The 7,839-nt window shown below is 44.0% G+C and overlaps 1 pseudogene; it reads right to left on the bottom strand.

Annotated features, from left to right (window-relative positions):
* Positions 1-5,564: 5,564 nt before the first annotated feature.
* LOC132365522 (putative monooxygenase p33MONOX) lies at positions 5,565-6,538 on the bottom strand (annotated as a pseudogene).
* Between the last annotated feature and the right edge of the window lie 1,301 nt (positions 6,539-7,839).

The following is a 7,839-nucleotide window of genomic DNA, read 5'->3' on the forward strand; positions in this document are numbered from 1 at the left end:
AAATCTATCTGGTCTATTGTGTCATTTAAAGCTTCTGTTTCCTTATTTATTTTCATTTTGGATGATCTGTCCATTGGTGTCAGTGAGGTGTTAAACTAGTCCCCCACTATTATTGTGTTACTGTTGATTTCCTCTTTTACAGCTGTTATCAGTTGCTTTATATATTGAGGTGCTCCTATGTTGCGTGCATATATATTTATAATTGTTATATCTTCTTCTTGGATTGATCCCTTGGTCATTATGTAGTGTCCTTCCTTGTCTCTTGTAACATTCTTTATTTTAAAGTCTATTTTATCTGATATGAGTATTGCTACTCCAGCTGTCTTTTGATTTCCGTTTGCATGGAATATCTTTTTCCATCCCCTCACTTTCAGTCTGTGTGTGTCCCTAGGTCTGAAGTGGGTCTCTTGTAGACAGCATATATATGGGTCTTGTTTTTGTATCCATTCAGCAAGCCTGTGTCTTTTGGTTGGAGCATTTAATCCATTCACGTTTAAGGTAATTATCGATATGTATGTTCCTATGACCATCTTAGTTGTTTTGGGTTTGTTTTTGTAGGTCCTTTTCTTCTCTTGTGTTTCCCACTTAGAGAAGTTCCTTTAGCATTTGTTGTAGAGCTGGTTTGGTGGTGCTGAATTCTCTTAGCTTTTGCTTGTCTGTAAAGCTTTTGATTTCTCCATCGAATCTGAATGAGATACTTGCCAGGTAGAGTAATCTTGGTTGTAGGTTCTTCCCTTTCATCACTTTAAGTATATCATGCCACTCCCTTCTGGCTTGTAGAATTTCTGCTGAGAAATCAGCTTTTAACCTTATGGGAGTTCCCTTGTATGTTATTTGTCGTTTTTCCCTTTCTGCTTTCAGTAATTTTTCTTTGTCTTTAATTTTTGCCAATTTGATTCCTATGTGTCTCGGCATGTTTCTCCTTGGGTTTATCCGATATGAGACTCTCTGCGCTTCCTGGACTTGGGTGGCTATTTCCTTTCCCATGTTAGGGAATTTTTCGACTCTAATCTCTTCAAATATTTTCTCGGGTCCTTTCTCTCTCTCTGCTCCTTCTGGGACCCCTATAATGCGAATGTTGTTGTGTTTAATGTTGTCCCAGAGGTCTTTTAGGCTGTCTTCATTTCTTTTCATTCTTTTTTCTTTATTCTTTTCTGCAGCAGTGAATTCCACCATTCTGTCTTCCAGGTCAGTTATCCGTTCTTCTGCCTCAGTTATTCTGCTATTGATTCCTTCTAGTGTAGTTTTCATTTCAGTTATTGTATTGGTCATCTCTGTTTGTTTGATCTTTAATTCTTCTAGGTCTTTGTTAAACATTTCTTGCATCTTCTCGATCTTTGCCTCCACTGTTTTTCCAAGTCCCTGGATCATCTTCACTATCATTATTCTAAATTCTTTTTCTGGAAGGTTGTCTATCTCCCCTTCATTTAGTTGTTTTTCTGGGGTTTTATCTTGTTCCTTCATCTGGTACATAGCCCTCTGCCTTTTCATCTTGTCTATCTTTCTGTGAATGTGGTTTTTGTTCCACAGGCTGCAGGATTGTAGTTCTTGTTTCTGCTGTCTGCCCTTTGCTAGTATTTTGTTTTGATAGAAGAGTAGAATTGAAGTAGCAATAGTGTATCTAGTGATCTGACGTCAGAGACATTTTACTTACTTTCTTTGTGGTGTCAGTTGGTACATAGAGGATGGGCATTGGATTCAGACAGACATTGGTCCCAGCTTTTCCACTTGCTGGTTATGTAACCTTAGGCGTATTATTTAACTTCTCTGAATCTCTGCTTTCTCAGTGAAGAAAAGAGGACAGTAGTATATTACTTCTATAGTATAGAAATTTACCTTAATAACTGTGTCTGGAGTGTACCAAATGCTCAAGAAATATGGTACCCTTCGTTGCACTACAGGGAGGAGTCAGGTGGCATGTTGTAGCTTCTCTGTGCTCAGCTATGGTCCGTTATTGAGGAATATTTCATACTTCATCTTTCTTTCTTATTCTTATACCTTTCCTTTATCCATAATGCAGCCGTTCCCTTCTGCAGGAACAATGTAACACGGTACCAACCACGCTGCGTTATTAATTTTGCACCGAGCCTACTGACAGTGACCTCTCCCACAGTAGCCTTCAATCCTTTGCCTTAAAAAATGTCTCACAAAGCTTCTCCACTGGGCAGCTGTGAGCATTATTCTTAGTCCTCCTACTGCTTCAGTGGGGCACAGTCATCAGTAATATGTACATTTGCAGTTTGGCTCAGGTCTCTTTCTCTGCTTTGCTCAAAAGGTACCACTGACCTTTCTAATAAGCTGGGTTGCAGTTGACTGAGCTTGCACATAGGAGGGCCAGTGAGAAAGTAAATCTCTGTTTCTGTCTAGCCAGTGATGAAGAGTCAGGAAAAATTCCACTCAAAGTCCATAAATCTTTAATTTTCCTTCCTGAAGGGATGTGAGAGGATAGCTCTCCTGTCTTTACATGTGATAGCATTCCTGAATGCACAGGGAGGGTTTTTGATGTCAAAGTTTTGTGCCATAATTGTGGGTGGCAACAGCTAGCATCCTGTAGTTAGCTGTGAAATTAGATTTTGGACCGGTAAAGGACAGCAATATGTCTGGGGTTTGTAAATCACCTGAGCTCTTCAAATGGACTATGGACAGAGTGTATTTATCAGGCCAAAACCCCACAATAAGCAGGAGGATCAAAGTGGGCTCAGGAACAAGGTCTGGAATCCGTCTAAAGCATCAAGAGAGAGGGAGGAATTAAGGTCATGGAGTCCGTCATTTTAGTCCACATAAAATGGACATTTCAGCCTGTCCAAAAGCACAGAGAAAGAAGTTGAGCTTCTCTAAGCAGTTAAACCAGCTGTTAGCAGAGCAAGCATGTATTTTAGGAAGCAGTACTAGCCAGGATGTAAGAATGCAACTCCTGGTCCCAGGACCACAGGGATGAGTGAAAGAGGGGTTGGCAAAGATTGGGAAAGGCTTTTCTCACCTGAGAAGCAGAGTTCCAGGACTCTCCAGAGGGCCAGAGTAACTGCAGAGCTGAAATGCAGCAACCCAGAACAAAGGGGCTTCTTTCTAGGGGCCACAGCTGGCGAAAAGACTGAAAACTCAGATCCTAAAATTCTGCCAGGCCCATCATATCAGCAGGCCAACATGAAATGGCTGCAGGTTCCACTGGTAACATGAGGCAGTCAGCCTGCGAATTGCTTCTTAGGTCCTAGGCGAATGATTCAGAGTAAACATTGAAAGAACTTGATAGCAGCTTAATATTGCTATGACATCCAAGTGTGGAATCTGTGGGTGTATATTTTGTGAGTTTTGGACTTTTAAGATTTTATTTCCATTTTGTTTTATTTTTAAATACAAATTGGAAGAATAGTTGGCCCTTCATCACAGATTGTTTTTATGCCCACCTGTGTTTTCTTTTTCCCCAAACCCTCCCACTACCCTTCTATCCATCATCCACAACTCATCCCCACATAGAAAAGCTCGCAATTTTAAGTCACAGGTTCTTCTTCCCTCAAGGTAACCTCTGACTCTGCACCCAGTTCCAAGATGTACATATGTGGGGAAATTTTCCCACACCACCAAGCAAGTCTCTGACACCAACTGGATGTCTTACAATTCAACTCAGTTCTGACACTATCTACCTAGAGGTAGCATCAGATCCCACAAGTTAGGACTCAGTCCTATAAGAATAACCCCGCCCCCAAATTCAGACCCCAACTGCAAGTCCAGTTTATCACCTGTGCTTCTGACTGATCAGCTATAGCTTGGAGGTTCCAGTGACCTCCTCCTTGAGTTTGATTAAAGTACTAGAGCAGCACAGAACTCAGGGAAACATTTTACTTACTAGATTACCTGTTTATTTTAAAAGGATATAACTCAGGAAGAGCCAGATGGAAGAGATGATAGGGCAAGGAAAGGGGGAAGGGTGAGAAGCTTCCACGCCCTCACTGAGGGCCACTCTCCCCAAATCTGTACGTGTTCACCAACCCAGAAGCTCTCCCAACCCTGTCCTTTTTGGGTTTTATGGAGGCTTCATTACCTAGGCATGGTTGATTAAATCATTAACCATTGATGACTGAACTTAGTCTCCAGCCCCTCTCCCCTCCCTGGGGTGGTGAGGCTGAAAGTTCCAAGGCTCTAATCATATGGTTGGTTCCCCTGGCAACCAGATCCCATCTTTATGGGCTTTGCACAAGTCACCTCATTAGCATAACAAAACTCCTTTAGGAAATTCCGAGAGTTTTAGGAGCTCTGTGCCAGAAACAGGGACGAAGACCAAAAAATATATATATATATATATATATTTTTTTTTTTGAGAAAGTAGTAAGGATTTTTATTGTCAAAACAAGTTAAGAGAAACAAGCATAACAGAAGACACAAATAAATTAATTGTTCTGATCATTTTAGACTCCAGGGCATCTCTGTAGGAAGATCAGCTCAGCTCCTTGTGTAGACACCATACTGTCCAAAGCAAAAGGCAGCAGGAATTTGAGACAGTGTTCAAGACAATGATTGAACATGTACACAGTGAGGAGAAATGAAAAGGTGGTTTCCCTAGTCCCTTTCCTCAGTGAGGTACGTGTTTATAAAGGTATGAGGCTCATCTGGGGGGGAAAATGATTGCATACAGAAAATTTTTTAATTCTTCCACCTCCCAGGAAAAAATTTTTCAGGCCCTGGCCTGAACAAGAAACTCAAAATAGGGTGACACTAGTTTCATATGAACCACAAGACTATACTCAAACGGCAGTTGCCGCCTCCTTTAAGAAAGTTTAACGTCCATTTATCTTATACCAAACCAGTAGACTGAATTTTCTCCCTTAGGAAGTTTTCAACCAAATGGGAGTTAAATTAATCTCACTTTAAAGTGCAACAAAGGATATGTAAGGCTAGTGTTTGTACTGTGACACACAAAAGAGAAGCATCCCTCCAATAGCACTGGCCCAAGAGGTACTACAGTAAGAACTGGCTGCAGGACAAAGTGATCCGTGAGGTCTACCAACAAGCAAGGAGATTCCGGTTTCAGCAGAAAACAGAGGGGATCCCTGCCAAGCTGGCTCTTAACTATACCCAGATCTCAAACAGATCCTGGGTCCCCATAACTGACAAGGCTGGAGCACACAGTGCCAGCACAGCCAAGAGGGCCAAAGTCGTCTAAACTAGTCAGTGAACGCCTCTACGCCATGATTTGTCCATGCGCACATGGATAGTGGTAAAGGAATCAAGAAGCCTTGGTTTTGGAACAACACAAACATTATTTACCTAGTAAGTAATGATCAAAGTTCTTGGGTAGAGTAAAGATACAAAAATAGGTAATGAGGTCCCCATACATCACTGCTGAGGTTTAGTCTAACTTTAAATTAAAGCAGTACAAAATGGCATCTTCTGCACAAGGACAAACTTTGCACTAATGTCTCTCAAAAATCAATTATGTCTCCAGCTCTAGCCTCAGTTTGAGAGATTTTTTAAAAGACGAAACAAAACTTTTCCTGTGTCAGAGCCAAGGTAAAGGGGAGCTGGGCTCAAGGCACCCTCTATCCAGAGTTCCTGGAACAGAAAGAGCTCTAGAAGCCAGTGGGTGTGAGAACATTCAAGTCCTACGGTTTGAGATTGTGGGCCCGCGGCAGCTGTTTCTTCCCTTCTATCACTGGGATGTCCATCTTGGGTGGCTTGAACACTGCTGGATCCTCGGCCATTCGGGTGGCCTGCATGCAGGCCATTGGAGAAGGCTTCTGGGCTCCTTTGTAGGCCTGGATGGCAAAACCTCCAGAATCAGACTTCTGGAGGGATCTTGGTCCAAAGAGGCTCCATTTATCTGCTGAGCTTCTGTCTTTTTCCCCGCTTCCAGAATCCATGGTGCTAAGACTGGGGCCAGGTAAGGCTGTGGAAGAACCAGAAGTGAACCAGCCTCTGGGCTTCTGCTTAGAGGAAGAGTGGGAGTTGCTGCTTGGGGTGGCCTGGGTGGAGGCCGGCTGCTTCTCCTCTCTTGTTATCTCTCCGCTCTGGAGCTTTAGTTTGTGGAGTGCTTCTGCCACTCGAGGGTACTTGGTCTCCTCGGTGGTGAGGCCCTTGAGGGTGTGTAGCCAGCATCTCTCAGCCCTGCCTGCTGCTCAAAACGCTGAATGCTCTCCTTCTCCTGGGTCTGTTTTCTGATCAGAGACCTCACGATGACATGGGTAGATTTAGCCTTCACCACGGGGACCTTGTCCGCACCGTCAGTGGCCGATGGCAGAGACACTGGCCTCTCCTTCCTCCACCTTGGCGAGGTGCTGATACTTGCACTCCGGAATCACTGGCTTCCAGGGGATGCTGCCCGTGTCCGATGGAGGAGGAGTCATGGACGTAGGGTCCTGCAGGGCATCATGATAGCTGAATGCCCGGCGGTACGTCCCGATGGGCAGGGACATCTTGCCTAGAGGCCCACGAGGCTCAATAGCAGGCACTTCTGGTTGTCTCGAAGCCATTGAAAGACTGGGATCCGGGTGCTTTTTCTATACAGAATTCAGAGCTGAGTCCCTGCTACCAGAGTGAAATGATGTGAAGATTATGCTGACAGGTATTACAGAGGAGCATTGGGCTTCCCTGGTGGCGCAGTGGTTGAGAATCTGCCTGCTAATGCAGGGGACACGGGTTCGAGCTCTGGTCTGGGAAGATCCCACATGACGCGGAGCAACTGGGCCCGTGAGCCACAACTGCTGAGCCTGCGCGTCTGGAGCCTGTGCTCCGCAACAAGAGAGGCCGCGATAGTGAGAGGCCCGCGCACCGCGATGAAGAGTGGCCCCCACTTGCCACAACTAGAGAAAGCCCTCACACAGAAACGAAGACCCAACACAGCCAAAAATAAATAAATAAATAAATAAATAAATTAAAAAAAAAAAAAGAGCATTGTCCAGCTGCTGCAAATTAGCAAAGCTGCTCGGCAGGAGTCCATCCATTCCAGAGGTTCTGTTTTTCCGCCTCTGCGGACCCGCCTGCGGCCCGAGCTCCGGCACTAAAGAGGCTCCGAGGACCCACGTCTCTCAAGAGGCTGTGGCGCATTCATGACCCAAGCCCTGGTGTGAGCGGCGCTGTGCCCGCGGCGACACAGAAGGCCCCAAGCACCAACCAGGGAGGGACCCAAAAATATATTTCTTATTATGAATCACAACATCACATCATTTACATGAATGTTGAGTGCTGACTTGACAGCAATAACATTTCTTTTGAAATTTTCAAGAATATGATCCTTATGAAGCAACAACTAGAAAAGTTAAAAAGTTCACACCACTGTCAGAAAAAAATGTGGCCTTTTTCCACGTTAGTTGTAGAATTCTGGCTTAAAAACCCAGGGAGGAACTGATTGGTCTAAGGATGTTAGGAGGTGATTTTTGGTGGACAAAATGATTTTGCAAACAGATTACTGTTTAATCATTCAGATGGCTCTTCTGAGTTACTTTAAGATATGTGAGGTAGATGCAGGCAGTAAGTTCAATAGCTTGTCATTGTAAGCTGGACAGTTTTACAGAATATTGTATTCATTTTTTTCAAAGGCAAATGCAGTCAGGGTATAATGCCATAGCCACTTTCTGGAAAACAATCCAAATGTACATTTTTTTCAAACAGAATTGTAAGCTGTGGTTGATGTGGCAGCCCTATAGCTGAAGTGGACTGATTTCTGTATAACTAATTTCTTTGTGGCGTTTAACCTGGCCAACCTTGGGTTCCACAAACCTCACTGATCAAGTTTCCACCCTTTGCTCGTGTCCTGTAATGTCCCAGGAAGTGGTGTTGAGAGGAAGGAGGAGTTTGGCCCACTTGGGGCTGAGTCGCCATGTTTACTGAAGCTAACAGTGATTTGAC

The sequence above is a fragment of the Balaenoptera ricei genome, chromosome 4 (assembly GCF_028023285.1).
Source record: "Balaenoptera ricei isolate mBalRic1 chromosome 4, mBalRic1.hap2, whole genome shotgun sequence".
Taxonomy (NCBI): Eukaryota; Metazoa; Chordata; class Mammalia; order Artiodactyla; family Balaenopteridae; genus Balaenoptera; species Balaenoptera ricei.